The sequence below is a fragment of the Culicoides brevitarsis genome, chromosome 3 (assembly GCF_036172545.1).
Source record: "Culicoides brevitarsis isolate CSIRO-B50_1 chromosome 3, AGI_CSIRO_Cbre_v1, whole genome shotgun sequence".
In the NCBI taxonomy this organism is placed as follows: domain Eukaryota; kingdom Metazoa; phylum Arthropoda; class Insecta; order Diptera; family Ceratopogonidae; genus Culicoides; species Culicoides brevitarsis.
Genome location: NC_087087.1, coordinates 19174367 through 19196374, shown reverse-complemented (window position 1 = coordinate 19196374; position 22008 = coordinate 19174367). Strand labels below are relative to the sequence as shown.

At 30.2% G+C, this 22008-nt stretch overlaps 1 protein-coding gene across 3 annotated transcripts in view; it reads left to right on the top strand.

Moving 5' to 3' along the window:
• The window catches only part of LOC134834147 (complexin), a 96431-nt gene that overhangs the window by 41722 nt on the left and 32701 nt on the right, over window positions 1-22008 (top strand). The window contains exon 1 of one of the 3 annotated variants that reach the window (XR_010162147.1): window positions 12209-12533. The exons of the other annotated variants lie outside the window; for them this stretch is intronic. The gene's annotated coding sequence lies outside the window, so the exon portion shown is untranslated. Of the gene's footprint in view, window positions 1-12208; window positions 12534-22008 lie in introns of those variants that run through there. 3 annotated transcript variants of the gene reach the window in all.

Sequence of the window (22008 nt, the reverse complement as noted above, 5' to 3'; positions counted from 1 at the left end):
AATTAAATCAGTATTTTCACGTAAATAAATTTAAAAAGAAAAAAAAGATGAAAGAAATGAAATTTAATCTCTTACTCACATAAATTTTCCGTTATACCTATTTACTCCCAAGTCTGACATAAAACAATTACGATTGCTTTTAATCTTTTCTTCATTGTATTTCAAAGAATTTTTCGATAAAAAAATTGCCGTTTTCTCTTTAAAGCGTTTGATATTTAAGACAGCAAAACATTAAATTTTACCTAATTAATTTTTGAAAAGGAAATTTTGATCTAAGCCAATCAATTTATTTTCGAGACGCAGCGAAGAGCGATATAATTGTTTTTTTTTCGTTCCGCTCTGTCATAAAATGTCCAATCATAATTTTGTCAAGTGGATCTTGTGACCCTATTTATTATTTCATTATATTTTTAGACAGTTTTCTGATATGTTGTTTTGTGTTCCCGTATCTCTCTCCTTGTCGTACGTGAAAAAATATTTTATCGTTATAAATACCACCCTTCTTCGAAAACTGGAACATAATACTAGTAATAATGCTGGAACTTGAACGAAAAACTCCAACGAATGTAATGAAGTGGCCGAAGTGTATGGCGGTACAAATGACAAAAACATGCGTTTCCAATTTTTTTTATCATCATTAAAACAGACAAGCGGTATGTGCTCGTCAGTTTCGCCTTATAATAGGGTCAAGTAGGTATATGATGTGAAATGAAATGAATTCAATTGAATCAGTATAAAAATGCGTGTCGTTATTAGTACTACTATCATTATTATTATTATCGGCAGGAAGATACGATAGGGTGAGCAATAAAATTCCAATAATGACGCTAATATTTACCAGGATCCCCTTTTTCATGTCCAGACTTTATAATTTAATTTTGTGTGTGTGCGGCAAAAAATCAACGAAAGCCACATGAGTCAATGCTAGGCCGTCGCCGCCACCCTCCTTGTCGACACACGAAAGAGATGATGATTTATTTATTTATTGCTTGTTGATTTGCTTCAATAATTCATTGAATTGATGACCATTAATTGAAATGAAATGTAGTACTTGTCTTTCCTCCCATATATTTTTTGGCTATTGACACAATGGCACTGCGTTTCTTTTGTCTTTTGCATGACTGGTGGGCGAAATATTTCCATACAAGCAAAGCTTGAATTGATTATGAAACAAGTCTCTGGCCATATTTCGACCGAAAAATATGGCACAGCAACATGTCTGAATAATAGACGCCCTCAACAACTATCCCATGTTATTCCATTTGCCAAAGCAGAAAGTAATAAATTTTCAGATGTTCCAAAATCGAATAATAGTCATCATAATATCAGGATGTTATTGTTACTTTTCTTTCGTTTTTCTCGTTTTTTTTACGGGGTTTTATCCAATTTTACTCCAATTGACTGAACTCTTGTGTAGAGCGGAAAAAAAATCGAACAAAAAAAGTTTTAATATAAAAATACAAGAGTTATGTGAGTGAAATTCGGAAATAACAGACCAAAAAATGAAAGGAAAATAACCATAAAACTGACACGTATTACTTTTTTAAGCTGGAAAATATGTATATTTTTTCTACGTTCCTTTTGGCATTCTTTTCAACACAAAACTCTTCTATGAGAATTTTTTTTTTATTTTTTAAAGACTTTTTTTAAGCGAATAAATTTAATATTTTGGCTTTTTGTCCTTTCAGGATTTTGATGAGGGGGGGATTTGTATATTTTTTTTATTATTTAACAAATAGTTATTTTTAATATTATTTATTTAATGTTTTCTTTTAAAAAGTAATATTTTCAAAATTTTTATTTATTTTTTTTATGTTATTTTTAAATTTGAACTCAAAATTAAAGATAAATCGAATTTAACTTTATTTTTAAAAAAATAAAAAAAATTAAATAAAAATAGAATTTTTTTAAAAAATAATTTTGGTCAAAAAAAAATAAGTTTGACATAATATTAATGTAAATTTAAATTAATTTAAAGTAAAAAATTATTATTTAACGTCCAAAAATGAACAAAAATATTAATTTTTTAATAAATAAATACATACCTATTTTAAAAAAATATTAACCCTCCTCAAAATCCTGATGTGACAAAAAATGAAATATAAAATTTATTCGCCTAAAAAGTTTTTTTTAACAATTTTTTGCAATAACTTTTTATTTTCCGTAATTTTAAGACCACTTGAAGGCAGAAGCCTTAATAACACGTCATTCAGAGCCATCCTGTGAATGTGGTAAACTGCATTTTCTCATGTTGTAATAGTGTTTATCTATCTGGCAAACCGGAAAATTTGACTTTATTGTTCGTTTAATACTTGAAAAGGTTCGATAAGGGAATCGCGCGCGTTATATTTTGTGGTTGTTGCGTGAAATCCCATTTCTTTTCAAATAAATTTTGCGAAAAGCCTTTCGCTTGTCACAGTCATTTTTTATCAGTGGCGATCATTTATCTGTAAAAGGTATTTTTTCCTCGTCACATACCCACGCATCGTCCTAATACGAGAAAGAAAAGAGGAAATAATCTTAAAAAGCCCCGAAAATAAAGTATCTTCGTATTATTGCTCATATATACGATAATCCTTAAGTGACACACTTCCTCGTTGTCTTAGATGTAGATATCAACTACACATAACCGAAAAAAGAAAACGAATAAAGAAACGAAATGAAATGTCTTTTTATCTTTTTTTTCTTTTTGGCATCGCGTACATACATACCTGGGTTCCTTCATAAACATAAAACAAAAAAAAAATGTTCGTATAATTTTAAAAACGTTTTCTTTCTCATTTTTCCGCACTAAAATACGAGCCAACGCAAGAAAAAAACTATACGGCTCTTAAGTGGCTTTTCCCTTTTACATTACTTTTTCCCAGCGAAACTTCGTACAGCTCAAAAATAATGCGGAATAATGTTACGATATATGAAATGAAATAGAATAAATTCGGATAATCTTCGGTGGGAGATAGATGGAATTTGACTTATACGACGCGCACGAGAGAATGGAGACAGGAACCATTCATATGTGAGAAAAATATGAAATGATTTAAAGACAAAAAAAAAATCGCTTGATGCGCTAGATGACTGCTGACGGTAATAAAACTGTCATAATATTAATAATCTTAAGAGTCTCGAGAATAAAAGAAATGTGACATTAAAGTATTTTTTTATTATAAAAGTTTTGCACGAGTTATTTCTTTCACGGAGATGAATTGACGTTTTTCGTGTCTGTCGTTCCGAAATTTCTCTAGGGTGCTTTATCTGCGACGATGGCATAAGTTTGCCGACTTTACATGGGTGAGATAACTTTTTTGCTCTAGCAACAACAACAACAATTAATTAACATCCAAGAGGGAAGATTGACACGTTGAAAGTCATTGAACAATTTAAATTCATGTGCACGTTTCGTACTCATCAAACCTGAAAGTTGCCTCCTACGTTAATCATTTTTGAGCAATTTTCCAACCCCAAATCTTACTGTTTACTGTGTCTTGTCGTGTAAAGACGTGTAGCATGAAAAGTTAGTGCAACGCAAAAGTTTTAATGAAAATCCGTGCACGAAATTTGTGGTTTACCCGAAAAAATAATAACAAAACAAAAAATAAATAAAACAAGTATTTTAAAGTTCTGAGACGACTTTTTGGTTGTTCGTCATCGTTTTTCGCATATGTACATGTTATTTATCATCCAAAAAAATAACACGAGTATGAGAAGAAACTTTCTCGGATAATAGTTTTGTGTTTCGTCATATTTGTTATTTCATTTGGAGCCAAGATGAATAAAAGCTGAAGTTTAAATAACATCATATGGTTTGATTTTAGATTTATGCCCAGTTAAAAATTATGAGGTTTGTAGAAAAAAATTAACACTAGTTATTAGAACTAATTATTTTGGTCTTTGGTGTATTTTCAGACCTAAATATTGCGAGAATTCTTGTTATTTATATTTACGAAGATGGATGGTTTAAACGTGAAGGTTGAATAAAACAAAACATGAACTTCAAACTAACATTTGTGAAAAAATATATGAAACAATGATTTACTGCGTTGATAAAAGTGACCCCAGACCCCCACTATGGCAACTCACTGAGAACCGTCGGCATCATTAAAGACTAAATGCTAAACTTAAGGTTTCATGCAAAAAAAAATTACATCTGAAAACTTAAGACCTTATAACGAGAAAAACAATTTCTGGAGGCATCGTTGAAAATGAAAATTTTAAAGACGAGCAGTATAGTACAATGCATCGGTCTTTAGTTCTTTTTAACTCGACGACGTGTTTTTAACATGACCCCTCCTTACTGAAATGAAGTTCTTAATATCAGTTCAAATTTCAATGAAAGCTCATGAAAAATTTGAAAAAAAACTCTTAAAATTAAATAAAATTAGAAAATTCAATTAGAAAAAAAATTACAAAGTCTGAAATACTTCAAAAAAATATTTAAATGCTTCAAAATTGAATTTGATCTGGCATATTTTTACGACGTCGTACATTTCTGTTTAGTCCCCTCTCTTCTCGTCAGTCGTAAATTTTATGTTTTTTTTAAATTTAAACAAAAATAATAATTTTATATAAAAAAAATCATACATTTCAAAACACTGTTTGCAAATTTGTTTTACCACACATAAGTGAATGGATAATTTTTTTCCCCAACTTTTTTTAGCTGGGCAGACAAATACTCACGAGGTTATTTTCACATCCTGCTTCATTGAATATTCAAATTGAAGTTTTTAATCATCATCGACTTTGTATTTATCGCAAATGCAAAACAAATATAGTGAAACTTTCTACAAAGAAAAGTAAAACCTCACCAAACTCACGAGACAAACAACCAACAAAGTTCCTTGTTGACATCAGCTTAAACTGCAGTTTGTTTTATTCCAAACATTTACCTCGTTTCCCACTTTTATTCTGAACTTCTAATGCAAAAGTATCAAATAAACAATTTTAAATGATATTGCTGAGAAGAGGTAAACAAGAAGACATTGTAATGAATTGTTTACTATTTTCAGTTGGTTTATCACCTCGTTCATAACATGAAAAGAAATTAATTTCAGATAAAAATCCTTTTTTATTCGAAACATGTCCCATATTTGTTTATTCTACTGACCAAAAAATCCAAAATGGTCCAAAAAATGAAAAACAATTTTTGTGGAAAATTGCGGCGATGCCAAAAACGAAAGGCAATTTAAACAAACCCACGTCCACTTTGTCACTCATAGCAAATATCGTTCACATCGTTTGCTGGTCAACAAACTCATCATATTCAATTAAGAACGACGATGTTAGGACAGCAATTATTTAGAATTAGGATTAAATACGGACATTTCTATATTTTTTTTTACTGCAAAGAGCCGTATTTACAATGTGCAAACTCCGACAAAGTAACGTAAAGTAAAATGAATAATGTGATTCACTTAAAATGTCACCCCATTAATGTTAGATTCATGTTAAAACTCTTTTTTTTTCGTGCTCGTGTATTTAAGTGCAAACCGTCATATATTGTGGCTTGTTGCAAAAAGCGAGGAGAAGAAGAGGAATTAAGATGAAATACATTCTTGTAATGCTACGTGTGTAATGTGATGACAGTTTTTTGTGTGATATAAGAGCAAAGCATACAATTGCTTTAAGGAATCAAATAAAATAATGTGATGTGAAAGAAATATATGGAAAAAGAACTATTAGTTAGGATTTCACTAAGCCACCATGCCGAATGAGTGAAAAGACATGAAAAAACTTTTAAGTCAAGATCCTTTTTTTTGATGAGTTGTGTTCTCGTACACGATTTTTTCTTTATTTCTTTTTTGCTTGGCGAACTTGAGCAATTATTTCGATCAATTTTCTCAATATAAAAATGTTTGCAGTTTTTATCGGACTTTTTTTTCTTTCAAATGCCATTTATTTATTTTTAAAACAAAACAAAAGCAGTTTATTCTTCTTTCATTTATTTTTTGCCTCAAGAGCTATATTTTTTATTCAGTGGAAAAATTATTTGCAGGTGAAAATTTAACCCCTGCAAGCAAATCAAGTAGACAGTTTGACCTCAAAAGTTCATGAGAACAATAAAAAAATTAAAAGCTTGAGGTTTTTGAACTTAAAAAATCGCGTTTTTACATTAAAAATCACCATTAGAAAGGATTGGCCAAATAAAGACCTAGAAAAAAAATACAATAAAAGTTCGTTCCCGTTACTTTTGCCGTACTTGAAAATTTGGGGAATATTATCTCGCATTGTGTGACAACGTCCCTTTTGTGTGTGTAGTTAATGCGATTTTGTGAAGTGGAAAAACATGTGTGTGCCCGGAATTCATAATAAATAAAATGAAATAAAATAAAGTGGGACCCTCTTTCGTCTACACATTCTTACGTTTAGTTAACGATCTAAGCACTCGACAATCGTACATAAAAGCTGTGTTGCTTTTCGTTCGTTTAAGATTTTCACCGATTTCTGTACTTTTTGTTTAAATTTGTCCTGGGAAATGTTTCAAGTTTGTCATTGTTTAAAGATTTCATACATGAAACGTAGTGTCCTTTTAATCTCATGTGAATCGTTGCCTAAATATTTTTGTTTTCAATCTCAAAGATAAATAGTCAAACATTTGCCACACAAAATTCTATCCTTTTACTGATTCACATTTCTTTGATTCATTAAAATGAAAGTTTTTGGTTCAGTTCTTTCATTACACAGGAGTTTGTTTGTTTTTCTGGTTTTAATGTCAAACATATGATGCTGAAGAAAAACATTCAGACTTATGTGAGGTATTGTAGAGTTGTGTTTAGGCAATAAACAGTTATAAAAATTCAATTATCGCAAGTCAACATATCTGCAAGGCACACGCGAGACATGAAAAGTTTAAAACTTTGGCTGTATTTTTCAATATTTTATATTTTTTGAATTTTTAAAAAAAACTTTTATAATGAGTTTTTATTAGAAATAGTTAAATAATTCAAACAATATTTTTTCAAAAAACAAAATTTTTTTATTTCAAAAAATTTTTTTAAATTTTTTTTTTTTTCAAAAATTTTGTTTTTTTTTCAATTTTTTTTCTCTATTTAAAAAATATAAAATTTTTTTTTTTGAAAAAGGATCCCGTGAATTTTTTTATTTCAAAATTTTTTTTTTATGCTTTTTTATTTAAATTTGTTTTTTCAAAATTTTTTTTTTATCAAAAACTTTTTTTTTTAAATTTTAGAATTTTTCAAAATTTTTTTTTGAATTTTTCTATTTAAATGACGGGGCAACACAAACGGGTTATGTAACAAACATTCGAATACTACAATTCAAATTAATTTTAGAATGTGCATTAGGGCAAAATGTGCTTTTTGCTAATTCAAAGTACTTTTTAATTTGTTTTTCTTTAATTCTTTTATTTTTAAATTTTTGAATATTTTTTGAAATTTTGCAATATCCCGTGAATTTTTAATTATATTAAGAAAATTTCTATAAATTAAAAATTTTTTTTAACTTATGTTTTCTTTACAAAATAAAATTTTTTTTAATTATTGAAATTTTAAAAAAAATATTTTAACAAGATGCTTTTTAGAGAAATTTTTAGAGTATTTTACACGAGATCTGAGTTTTCTAAATTAAAAAAAAAATAATTTAATTCTAAAAGTCACAAAAAGCATTGAAAAAAAAGCTTTTGTCTTATAAAAATATCCATTTTTGAAAATATTTCTAGTATGTTGGATATTCAATGTAGCGAGACATGTACTTTTTCTTGCGACACAAATCTACTTGTCATTCGTGTAGCAAATCACATCCAATTTCAAAAGGCCATAAAATAATGCGCTTTGACGTAACATGACTCTACTTTTATGTCTTTGCCTTCTAATGTCGCATCTTTTCCTTTTAAATAAGCGTTACAAACACTTTTCGCATGAATTTATTCATTTTGTTCGTCTTCCATAAAAAAAAGGTCATCATCATCTCGTCATCATTTTAGCATAACAAAACTCCGTCTGTTTCTCTCAATGCACAAACACAAGGAAGGTCCCATTTTCCGGCATATTTTATCAGCGAGCTCCTCTCGTGTCCGCTCTCTTTACACAATCACTCGGAATAAATAAATAAAGTGCAAACATTGGAGGTGTGTGCTTGTGTGTGTGCAAGCATAAAATCGTGTTCATCGTCGTCTTTCGTTCCTCATATTGATGATAAGTATAAAATAGTCTACTCGGGGTATCGCTGAATTGATGAGCTCGAACAATGTTTATTTATGAGGCGTTAAATTTATTGAAGAGTGCATTACATAGATTATAGGCAGAGAAAGAAGAAGGCCTTTCTAGGTGAAGCATTACAAAAAAAAAGGGAAGAAAAATTATACCGAGATTCACCTCATCGGACGAATTGCTTAAAACTCCGGTTCTCTTGTGGATTTTATGATTATCATGCAATAAATTTTAGTATGGGAACAGCTACGAGAATCCCTGATAATGTGGTTTTTGTCTTTTTTCCGCGCAATTAACTTTCCGATAATAAAATTGATGAGTGTTTCGTTACAAGTCGAAGCGTGTTTTCTAAAACATCGCCAGTAATAGATTTAAAATTTGACGGGTCGCTCATAAAATTGAGCGAAAAAAAAGTTGGAGACATAAAAAATATTGTCCCTCAAATAATTGTTTGTTTATGGCTTCACACTGATTTGCTCCACAAATATTTTATTAGCAACATTATTTAATGAGGTACGAAGAACATTAACACATGGGTAACAAATAAAAGTTTTTTTTTTTTGCTCTGACACATCAAATAAAATCAAATCAACAGAAGAAACACTTTACTTAATTAAAAATAAAGTTTTTTTTTTGCTCTCAAACTTCGTTTAAATGTTTGGATGAATAAAACATATTTTTTTTTTGTTTGGTTGATTTTTCTCTTCAAGCAAGTCGTGACGAGAGCTAGGGAAACTGAAGAGGAGCTCGTTCCCTAGAGACATCATCATCATCATGAATAAATCTGCATAAATCATAATCGCAAATGCTTTTTCATCTCTCTCTTCGCGCTCTGGCGTTCCATCGTTTTATGTTTCTTGTAATTAATTGATATCAAATGATGTGGAATTATTCGTAATTTTTTCTTCTACAACTCTTATCTACTTTTTTTTTGTAAGTAAACGTTAAGCGCATAAAAAATAAACCAATAAAATTGCATGGCAGGAGTATTTTCTTCTTCTCCTTGGGGAAACGTTAGGTAGATCAAAGATGATTGGTTTTTATAATTTTTTACATTTTTTTCCTCTTCATGGTTCGTTAGACTTAACTTGGCTCCCCAGAAAAAAAAAAATTTTTTTTGAGGTCAGCTTCCATACTCGCAGCATCACGAAGACATACTTTAAATTTAATACTTATTCAATTGAGCTAATTTTTGTTTTATCTTTCTCTTTTTAGGTAAGAAATGTATTCCCTGGTGTATAAATGTCACGCAACTTGACACAACACGACGACGATGCTCGGTGAGTTGTCTGCTGCTGGTATCGCATTAAACGCCTACATACACACAGAATCAAAAATCACTAGTTCTTGTGGTGTTCACAAAAAATTAGGAGTCATGAGGACGTCAATAGATATTTGTCTACTAGGGGCGAAAAATTTTCCTAGTTGTTTTTTGACTATGCAGCAATTCAATATTTCAGCATCAAATGAATTGGCCTAAAAGATAGAAAACTATAAATATCACAATTTTTTTTTTCTAAAAAATCTTTTTGAACTTCTTGGGATAATGAATTGGTTTTAGAAGCTTCAGCTGCCAATTCCTCTGTCTGTCTCAGTAATGCTTCTTGCCTGTCTTGCTCTTTTTTCTTTTTCCATTTTTTCAGCAATTTTTTGAGCATTTTTGAGCAAGTATGGTTTAGAAACAAGTTCCTGTAAACATAAAAATTTAGAGGTTTTTATGAAATATTTTTTGGACTAAGCTTACGTGTCCTAGAAAGGCAATTCGTTTGGATAAGACATCTTCTTGAGTTTCTATAGCTGCAATTTCCAAATCAGCGAGCTCTGTTTGTCGTGCACAACATTTTTTTAACATGGCTAATGCTTGCTTACAAGCACCAAACTGTTAGTCTAGCTCTGCCAAGTCTTTTGCATTCGATACTTCAATCCCAACAAGTGCCTTTAAATACTCCATAATACTTTTCTCAAGTTTTTGTGCTTCTAATAAACTGGTAGTTCTAGTAAATCTGGTAGTCGTTGTATAAATCTAATCTATTTTGAACGACTTGTTCAGATAGCAATACCTGAGTGTAATTTCTGGGACAAGAATAAATCGAAGCAGGATAATATGAGAACATTTTAGATTTTCAAAAAACTTTAATAAAACAGTGCCGTATTTAGAGGAATATATAATTATTTTTATATGAAATTTTTAATTTTTGCCATTTGTAATCTTCTCCAAAGGTTTTCGGGAAAGGTCACGAACGAAACACGAGATTTTTCTAAATTTCACTGAATATAAACTTTATTGTCGACTTATAGTCACGACGGTTTGTCACAGATTTGTAATCTGACTGGGCAAATTGAGGCCTTTTATCGCTATGTCCACCTTTTCTTCCTCAGGCAGCGCACGTCTCAAAGCCATTTTAAATTTGCAAAACAATTCAAATGAATTCAAAATAAATTTTCAAACAAGAAAAAAGTATTTTAAAACTTTTTCAAAAATATTTAAAAATAAAGTTTAAAAAAGTCTAAAATTTCAGAAGCTTAGGATCGACTACTTAACGTCAAAAAAAAAACTTCATGTCACTTCAAAAACTTCATGTGACTAGCTCGTAAGACCAAAATTTCCTAGTTCAATTTTCTAAAGTGAAAATTCTTCAGAAAATTCAACTATAGAAATTTTGACTTCTAGAAGATTTCGACTAGAATAAATTTTTAGTCTGAAATTTTTTAGCGCATTTCGATGAAAAAAATGCGGTATTATTTTTACTTTTAATAGAAGTCAATAAGAAAATTATTTTTTTTCTAAAGATTTTCCACTATGATATTTAAAATTTTCCTGTCAAAAATCTTGAACAATTAGTCGTTCCTTGTTACTTCATTTTTTTCTAGTAAAACCTCCCACGCAGCTCCCTTTTTGTGATCTAGTGGCGCCATTCTAAGTTCAAGTGGTTTTCTATTCTGTGTGTACGTTCGATTTGTAACGTAAATTCCCTTAAAATGTATGAATAATTTTGAAATATTCTGATAAATTAACTCCAATCAACATTTCTGTCGTGCTAAATGAAGCTTGAAATGCGCATAAAGAGATGTAGCACGCACACAATCGTCTTGTATTTTCCTGGAATTTCGTAATAATAATTATTATCATCGTCAATTCTTGTTCTATTTCCGCCGCGAAAGTTTTTCCATAAAGCCATGAAATTTAATTGTTTTTTTAGTGGCGTGTGTAACTCATTAAAGCCATGTACTTGGCAAAGGAACTAATAGATGAATTAAGGAAACGCGTTTCCTCCGTCATCATCGAATCGAGTAGTGATAATTTTTTCACTTCTTTGCGTGCGAATTTTTTTTCTTCGTCATTATCCTCATTATTTTTATTTATGATATTTAACGTATTGTTCCAACTTATGGTAAGTTGTGAAATAATACACTTTTCCATCTTTTCAACGGTTCTTTTGCTGCTTTGACAGATAAAAATACTACGAGAAGGAAGTGCCTTTTTTGAAAAGGATCTCCTTTGTATTGTTCTACGGATCTCTATCATGTGCAGATGTTGAAAGGGGAAACTCATTTCAAAAGGACACAGAGAGGAAGTGCCTCTGTGTGTGCTGTAACTGATGATGTTGATGATGATGATGCTTGTGTAAATTAAAAACCGCGCATAATTCATACACGAGCCTTTACTGTGTGTGTCTGTTACTACGCGTGTGGCAAGTTAACTATTTTTGCCTGTAGTGCCGCACTGTACGTTATAATTTTCCGAAAAGACAACGCGGGGAAACTATCTCCCACATAAAAGACTATAGCAAAGAGTTTTCCATCTCGTTTGCACCCTTTTGCCAAAGACAAAGAGTATTTTAGATGTTTTTCCCCCTCACTCGCACGTTGGTCCGTACACACACAAGGAGAACCGGATCATGCGCATTTTCGCGCGAACAAATGCCGCACATTTCAAACTGAATACGCGTATGGGGCACGTATGCCGCTCTGCAGCAGCAGCAAGACGACAACAAAACTGTTTTGTCAATTCAGTTCAGTTTAGTGCACACACTGCGACAGTTAATAACAAAATACAGGTCTCCGCTCTGTCCTTAAATAATAAAAAAAATAAATATTTGAAAAAGTAAAATGGACCGTTAAAAGAAATAAAATTAAAAAAAAAAGTTTTGCACGCAAGAATTCTCAAGTGATTCTTGTCCTTGTAAATTTTGTGATAGTAGTTAAAAAATAGTTTGTCAATTCTAAATTTGTTACCAAAAATTTGCTAGAAAAAATATAACAAAGAATTTAATAACTTTTTACATAAACACAAATTTTTTAAAGTAAAAATTAACAGAACGGATAATCAAAGCTAGTATATTTAGTGAGCGCCGAAGATGAATTTTCTCGGTACGGTAGGGCAATTTTTCACATATTTTGCTGTTGATGTTGTTTGTTGACTTCTTTGCATTTCTTTTCTTCTAAATCTTTCTTCTTCTTCTTCTTTAATTACTTTGTGTATCTTTTCTCTATATGTCTCTAACTGCTCTCTTTGTATCTATCTCTTCTTGTTCAATTTCTTTGAAAATTGTCACTTTCAACTTTTATTTTATTAAAGTTCCTCGCCAAGACTTCTTTCTGACACACGAACGAAAGAAACATAAAATTATAGTATTGTTAAAAGTTTTATTTCCACTCACTTTTTCAAATAAAAACTTTTTCTCTCATTTTTTCTCGATGTTTTTCAAAAAAAATAAAAAAAAAATGATAATAATGAACCAATATAAAAATTTTATTTGCATTATATAAGAAATTTTTTTTTCGACAAACAAATATGCCTCCTTCTTCTGTGTGTTTTTTCTGTCGTTTAGCAAATTGGTGTGTTGTTTGTGTGTGGATGAACGCCACCACCGACACCACCACCGAAGAGACAGAATACAGATAGAATGTCATAACTTTACCCAGAGTGCTATACTATCAGCATAATGCAGATAAATTTTTCGTATGTTTCATTTTTTTCATGACTTTGTCTTGCTTGTCATGTAGGTACATTATTATCATTTTTTTTTTGATGGTGTTGTGATCCTTCAATGATTGTTAATAAAAGACTTATTTTCAATTTTTTTTGTATTTTTACTAAGATGTACTTTTCAATGTGTTTTTCAATAAAAAAATTTTTTAATCAAAAATAAAAAAAAAAATAATTTTCATCAAGGCGAATAAATTTAATTATTTGGCTCTTTGTCGCATTAGGCTCTTGAGTAAGAAAAAAAAAATATTTTTTTAATTATTCATATAAAAAGTACAATAAAATGTGTTTTTAACGATAATTTTAAAATTTAAATAATTTTAGTTTTTATTATTCTAAAAGTCAAAATTAAAGAAAAATAAAATTTAAAATAATTTTTTTTTTCAATACAAGAAAATGTTCCTAATTCATTCGTCTTTTGTATGATTTAAAAAAAATTCAGGTTAAAAGTTTCCAAAAAAAGATTTATAAAAAAATTAATTAAAATTTTAATAAAAAATTTATTCGCCTAAATCTATTCAAAATAATTTTTTTTATCTGTATTTTTTTTATTCCAACATATATCAAATAATTAAAAAATTTCGTAGATCACTGTTTAATTTACCATAAAAGACAAAGTTATAATAAAAATGTCGTCGTCTGGGACTTTTGCCCAAAATATCATTTTTATCTTAATTTCCTTAAAGCGTAATATCCGTTTTTCCTTTGTATACTCTTTCAAAAAAAATGCTGACCCATCGCCCTTTTTTGTATGTACATCATAAAATTATTCATTACAGCAATTAATTCCACGTAACTAAAGGCTTTTTTTCTGACTCATTAAATATTGTAAAACTTTTACTTCTAAATATTTACGTAACCCATTTTCCTCATGTTTATAGACTATTTTGTCAACTAACCGTTTCAGCGGGCTCCAATAAATTGAGAGACACTTCCTTTCGGTATAAGAGCTTTTAATTAGAGCTCGCAATTGTCACGCGATTTTTCTCCACGATACTCTGTGTAACAAAGTGTTTTATTTATGTTTTCCATTTATGACGTCCAAACTAATATTATTTCTGTAACGGTAGGTCAACAATGAGAATTTTTCCCTAGACAAACAGTAAAAAAAATATATATAATTTTCCTGGAAAAAAAGTTGTTGTTGGTCTTTTTCTATCCTGTTTCGTTCCCATAGGTTGTTTGTTGCCTGCTTCCATCGATCGAAAAGTTTGTTCTGCGTTACACGAGAAAATAGGCGTCTTTTGGTGCATACTCACGCAATGATGGTGATTGAGTTTCTAAAACATCAAGAAAGTTTAATAATAAAAAAAATGTATAATTAAATGAAAGCATAAAAATATTGGCAGAAAATTGAAAAATAAATCAATTATAACGTGTTTCAGTGTTTCGTTATTATTATACGCGTTGTAATGATATACGTACAAAATGTATATTAAAAAAAAGAGAAAATAGCCGTATAAAAGTGTATTAATTGATTATTGTCCTTCTTCCTATCAATTTTTATTATTAGTTATTGTTGTTGTTGCTATGCTATTGATTTTCAATTATGGGCAAATTTATTTTTTATACACTCGTGATGTCGAAATGACGGAACAACGACACAATTCACTGGTTACAAAATGGATTTGAGCAAATATTTTTCAGCTGTAATTGGATTGGCAACGTTCGGATCGGATTTTGCAGTTGTCGGACAAATAAACAGCACACACAGAGACGACAGAAAAAGATAAATAAATAAATCGATTTATATTTGTTCTTTTTTTTACAAAAAAAACTCTCAAACACACTTCTTCCATTTATTTTTTTCTCAGTAAAAAATTAAGTAATTTTTTTAAGTGAAAAAAATAATTCTTTCCTAATCCTTGATTGCCCTCATTTTATAAAGAAAAAATGTTATCTTGCACTAAAATAATTATTTTTCATCTGAACTTTTTATCTAGAATTATCAGTAAATGCCATCATAAAAAATTAGAAAAGAACTACTTATGTTTCACATTACTCTGAAAAATTATCTGTCCACAGAGAATAAAGTAAGAAGGTTATTATTCAAATAATCCTTTTCTCATTATCCCTTCCCATTAATGCCATAACCACACAACATAAAAAAAATTTGTACCATAAAACTACTATACAATTATAAAGTTTGCTAGTAAAGAATACATTTACCGTAAAAACGCAGGAACCTAGCACGAAAAAGGATGAAACATTAGAGTTCCACAAAAAAAAATTGAAAAGTTCTAAAAACTGCCTGCCACACGAAAAACTAACTTTTTCCTAATCCCTGTTGATGTTAGTTACGAAATTCACAACAACATCTATCAGGCTTAAAGCTGGGGGATTAAAGAAGTTTTAAAATAATTTTAGTTTTTCTGTGAATTTTGTTTGACATTAAATTGAATGGCAAAATAATTTTGTATTACTGAATAAAATATTAAAAATGATTTTTATTCCCTATTTTTTTCACAGAAATAAGTTGCAAAGTATCTTTAAAAAATTAAAAAATATTTTTTTAAGTCTCACTAATAGGAAATTACAAGAAACTGGCAACGTAGAAAATAGCAACAAACAAACTTTTTTTTATTTTATTTTTCTTGCAACGTACAAATAGGAAGGTTAAGAAAAAGTTTTGTTCTTAATCCGTTGTGTACAATATTCTATATATTCTATAGATGAAAAAAAAACTTTTCATGTACAAAGGTGGCAACATAATACTATTAATTACATAATAGTAGTTTTAAAAAATGTGATAAACTTGTAAAAACAGCAAAATAGTCTATTTTTAACTTTTTTTTTGTTTTTTAAAAACAAAAGTTTTCAAGAAAAAAAAACAAATACGGAATTTTTTTCATTCATTTTTTTCATACAATATAAAATATTATGATTTTTCCTGTTATATTTTAAATTTTTAATATTTTTATGCCTGGAGCGCACCATATTGAGTCAGAGATGGAAAAAGTGTATTTTTTTTTTGGTGGGATCCAATTTTTGTTATTTTTTTTAAGTTTTCTTAAAAATAATTAAAATTCTGGAAATATTTTAATTTTTTAACATTATTTAAATATTATAAAGAAGTTATTTTAAATTTTAGAATTTTTTCTTCAAAAATTAAATTTTTCTCGAGGGTTTTTTTTCCCAATTTTTCATTTTTTTTGCATTTTATATTAAATAAAAAATTGGCATTCGATAAATTGTCAAAAAACTCTTCTTCCTTCTTAATTTAATATTTTTTACCGTTTTCAAAGATGTAAAAAAAATATTCTTCGATCAATTTAACAAAAGATGGCAAAACAAATAAATAAAAATATAAATAAATGAAAAATGTGCAAAATAAAATTTCCCATAATTTTTCATCATTTATGCGCCGAACAAAACATGCAAATATTTTATTCGACTGAACACATTACATGGCAATTTTCCCGAAAATGTACATTTTTCCCATCATCAAACGAGATCCCCCTTGATATATACAATGGTGTCATAAATAACATCTGAACAATGCAGGAAAATTTATCACATTCCTGACTTATTTGGCTCTCGCGTCAGAAGAGGAAGCTTCGCGTGTATCGGAAAATTCGCTTTACGCGCGCCCTTATCTCATTTAAAACATTTTATTTTATTATTCCGAATTTATTTTCGACAAAAAAAAAAACAAAATAGATAGACAGATATATTGCGGCACATATAAAATTGGAACACACAATCGATACCCTTGTCAGGCAATATCACATCCGTGATTGCTCTTTAGTTTTTATTTACATGAAAATATGTGTTGAAATGGATTGAAAGCGAGACACAAAAAAGAGTGAAAACAAGATAAATTGGGGGCTATTTTTCACACCTCTATCAACAATGATATTAAATAAATAACATCGATGTTCTATTTCCTATTGAAAAAAAAAAATAGGAAGAGCATGTGTGAGACTTAAATGGGGAAAAAATTATTTCATGTGAAAAAAATGAAAATAATTGCATCCAATTTGTGTCATTTCTCATTCAATTTTATAATAATAATTTTTCTGTATCACTGCAAAACGATATCAAATTCCTTGCAATGGTATCGTCTTCACAAGTTCCACAAGGAGAGATAATTTGCCGAGTAGAATGTCGAGATTGTATTACATTTTATGGTCATAAGACTCTCTCTCCTACTCGCTTTTATGTTTTCCATGCCCATAAAGCACATCGCAGCACATGAATTAGTATGAAAATGTATAATTTTTTTTTGCAAAAGAGAAACTACTCACTTAGTTGCTTTTTCTTTGTGTAATATCCTTTGCAAAATCCTTGTAAACTGGAAAAAATTGCTCAAGTAGCTTGAAAAATGTAATTAATTTACATTATATTCATACTTGGTTGCTTTTCTTTTTCTTTCTCTTTGTTCAAGCCAAGAGCACAAGCACTTTCTACATGAGAAGACACAATGTCACAAAATTAATTGTCTCCATTGAGAAAAGTCTCCGGATAGAGAGTTTCCTAAAAAAGAAGAAAATCTTTTATCCAAAGAAACTCGTTCACTTTTCATCACCATACATACAAAATAAATAACAAGACGTCCTAAATTCAATTTTATCTGTTATGTAACTCAATTTAATGCGGTTTTCTGCATTTCTGGAAAACTTGTTTCCACTTTTCTTGTGTTCGATTCGAGGAAAAGTGGTTTCTTTTCATGTCGCCTTAAAAACTGAAATGAACAAATTGTAACAAACTTTACAATTTTACATACAAAATGAAATTAAATTGGCTCATGGTTAACAACGTTACAAAACGGATAAAAGACTTTGTGAAAAAAAACTTGAAACAAAAAATCAGTTTAAAAAAGTTCATCCATTCTTATATCCGTCTGTTTTTTCCGCACATAGAAAATATAGATATTTTATAAGTACCGTAATTTATTTTGTTTTTCCCAATTTTTCGTCTATTTATTTTTTTTTTGCTATGTGTGATTTTGAGAAAAACAGAAAAATATTTTTCTCAGCAGAATTTCCACGAAAAAAAATATATAAAATATCATAATAATAAATAGGATGGTACTTTAGATGCTCCAAAATTGATAAAAATAATATAAATGGCTGTGATTGATGAGGTGCATTTACGGTGAACTTTGTGCTCTCAAGATTGATGGCGAGAGAGACAAAAAGTTATCTAATCTAAAAAGTCTCAAAAGAGCCACTTGTCAAATGATTGATCAGAATGACGAAACTTTGAATCATTGACACATTCCATTCCCGAACGAGTTAATTAGATATATTTATTTCTAATGGCAGCCATGGAGTGTTTAGCATGTCACTAAATTGCTTCTCTTACGTTAGTGCACAGAGTGAAAAACAAACATAGGTACATATCGCGTATTATTGTGCCACCCACTGTGCCCGACATCTATATTCATTTCCACAGGCGCACAGGCGAAGCACAGCGGGATCTTTATTTTTGTTGTTTACGCCGCATGACATCCCGGTGCGCTACTCGGAGATGACTACATTAATGCATTGCATGTAGTCAATGTCGTTACACATGTCGTTATCGACCACATTATTCATTCAATAAACACGAGCGAACGAATAGGAGTCGCTAAAACAATATAGCTAAAAGCAAAAAAGAAAGTTGCGTCGCATAACCTTTGGAGTAAATGGCAAATTAACATCCATTGGATTAACTTACGGAAGAAAAAGCGGGTGAAATTGAAAATTTGAGCGATCAGATAGTCCCGTTAGGAGTCAAATTGTGCCCTAGGAGTTAAATTTACTCCTTAGAAGTCAAACGGATCTCTTAGGACCTTGAGACATGACATCTAAGAGGTTGATTTGACTCCCGAGAGCTCAATTTGACTCCCGAGAGCTCAATTTGACTCCCGAGAGCTCAATTTGACTCCCGAGAGCTCAATTTGCATCCCGAGAGCTCAATTTGATTCCCAAAGAGCTCAATTTGACTCCCGAGAGCTCAATTTGACTCCCGAGAGCTCAATTTGACTCCCGAGAGCTCAATTTGACTCCCGAGAGCTCAATTTGACTCCCGAGAGCTCAATTTGACTCCCGAGAGCTCAATTTGACTCCCGAGAGCTCAATTTGACTCCCAAGAGCTCAATTTGACTCCCGAGAGCTCAATTTGACTCCCGAGAGCTCAATTTGACTCCCGAGAGCTCAATTTGACTTAAGAGTGCCCAATTTGGCTCCTAAAATCTCAATTTAACTCCCGAGAGATTAACTTAACTCCCGAGAGATTAATTTAACTCCCGAGAGATTAATTTAACTCAAGAGTGCTCAATTTGGCTCCTAAGAGCTCAATTTGACTCCTAAAAAATCATTCTGATTTCTTAAAGGACCAATCTCACCCGTTTTTCGTCCGTAAGATGTCATACCGCTTCGCATATGGAACCCTCAAGAATGACAGTGCATGTCATTTTATAATCTTGCGTGTTTATTGTCGCATGGCGCACATGCAGTTTACACAGAAAGGCGAAAGACGACGACATAATCCTATTTAAAATTTCTTGTTATTTACAGTCTCGTTACATTCATCTTTCATGTGGCAGAAAGTTGTGTCGTGCCAACAATATTTGCCGGAGAACAGATACTAAAATTTAAATTGAATTTCTTACCATTAACTTAATAAAGTTGATGCTCAATTATGTGTAACTTTTAAATATTGCTTGCACGTCTTCAGTGTCTCTTAAATGTGTTTATCTTTTCAATGAACAAGAAATTTATGAGGGAAAATCGCATAATTTTCCGTCATTATGCGATAACGGTGCCGACTCCATCAATCTCCTTAACTTTCACCACAAAATGTCTTGCGAGTGACCATGTGGAAACCACGCAAGGGCAATCAATCAAAACCAAGGATGTCAATCATTTTGAATTTTAGGCCGATACAAAAAAAAATTAATTCAAAATTTGATAACAGAAAATGTCCCAAAATTCAGATATCTTTAATTTAAAATAGGTCAAACAAATTAATTCTAATTTAAATTTTATAAAATGATCTTTTTAAACCAATGAAAGGTTAAAAGTAAAGCCTTTTAAATTTTTATGGGAATTTTATTTCAAATTTTTTTAATTTAAGTATTATTTTTTTTAATAATTAAAAATTAAAATAATTCAAATTTTTAAAAATTTTAAATTTAATTTAATTTAAAATTTAATTCAAATTTAAAAAAATATTGTGAATAGATTTTGAATAACTTAAAATAACGAAGTTATGATGGGGACAGAGAAAAATTACGGTAGTGAGTTGTAGGAAAATGAGCTTAACAGTTTTTTTATAATTTTAAATAATAGGCTTATAAAATTTTCATCATTAAAATTTTTTAAAAAAAAAAAGGAAAATGTATATAAAAAAAAAAAAAAAAAAATTCGTGACAATTGTTTAAAAAAATTTAATAAAAATTGTTTTAAAAAATTAACAATTTTTTTATTTGAGTAAAATATGCTTAGGTGTGCTAAGTTTAATTTTTAGGGGATGGAAGTTAATTTCTTAAAAGCCATATTGATTATTTGATCAAAATCAAAATAATAACCAGACTATAAAATCAAATTTAAAACGCGACAATTAAATGCAAATCCAATCATGCAACATTTCAATCACGTCAAACATGCACCGAGGTGTCATAAAAGCGAGGCAAATTGCATGCCAAGTAATAATGCGCCACTCATATAAATGAGAACTTTGACCTAAAACCGACACGCTCCTTGCGTGATATTAAAATTGATTTTTCTCCGTGTCCTATTTTTTGTTTGCATTTTTTATGACTTTATCTCTCGGCTTGTGTATTTAGCTAAATCTTACGCAATATAGCCGAAGCTTACTTTGCAATAAACTCAGATTATCTATGTCATTATGGGAGATGTGTGTCGACTTGGGTAAATATATAAATAGATCTGCGTCAGGAAATTCGTGCGTTCATCATAAAAATTTTCTCATTTCTCTTTTTTTTCTTCTGTGCTTCGCCAAAAATAAACTGACGCATCCCCAAATTTGGCCGTAATGTTTTGAGGGTAAATTTGTTTGCGAGCATTTCTCAAGTGAATGAACACCGAGAAAACAACAACAGCAACAACGACGACGAAAAAAAACGAGCAAATCATGACAACAAATCTACATAAGCATGTGACCCAGATTTGTTACTTTTCTTCGGCAACAACAAAAAATACGGTGATGTCTTCCCGCGCGTATCTGACATGTTTTTCCCAAACAAGTACCGAAAATTTCTAAAGTAAAATTAAAGCAAAGCACATAAACATAAATGTGCGTACATGCGAGATGTCGTTCCTCTGTTGAACCTCCATCAAGGAAATGAGGATACAATTTTGTGCATATACCTCAAGAAAAGTTGCGCTGTTAAGGGAAAAGTACGAAGGAAGAGACAGAAAAAAAAGTGGAAAAGTCATTTGTTTGTCTAATACAATGTTTTAACACTCTTCCTGATGAGTTTATCTCGTCTCGTTCACACATAAACTTAAATTACGTTTTTTTCTTCTTCCTCTTTTATTTGAGGAAAATTTATTGAAAAGGTGTCTTTTGCAGCCCGAGGACACGTGTTCGACATTTTCTTTCGACAAAAAGGCGTATCGCGCCGTGTGAAAGGAAAATATCGAAAAACACTTTACAATTTATTACATTTTTTTTTTTGCTCAAAAGAGGCAAAGAAGAAATCGTTTATCATTCACGTTTATTGACTTAATTTTTGTCAAACGTCTCTTCTTTTATTTACCTTTTAAATTCCACAATAAAACCCGGCATAATTGCGTTTCAGTTTTCCCTGATGAAGACAAAGACGACAAAAAGACACAAATCAAAATTCCTATAATGAATAATAAATGACGACGATCAATGTTTTTGTTTGAACAAAGACCATGG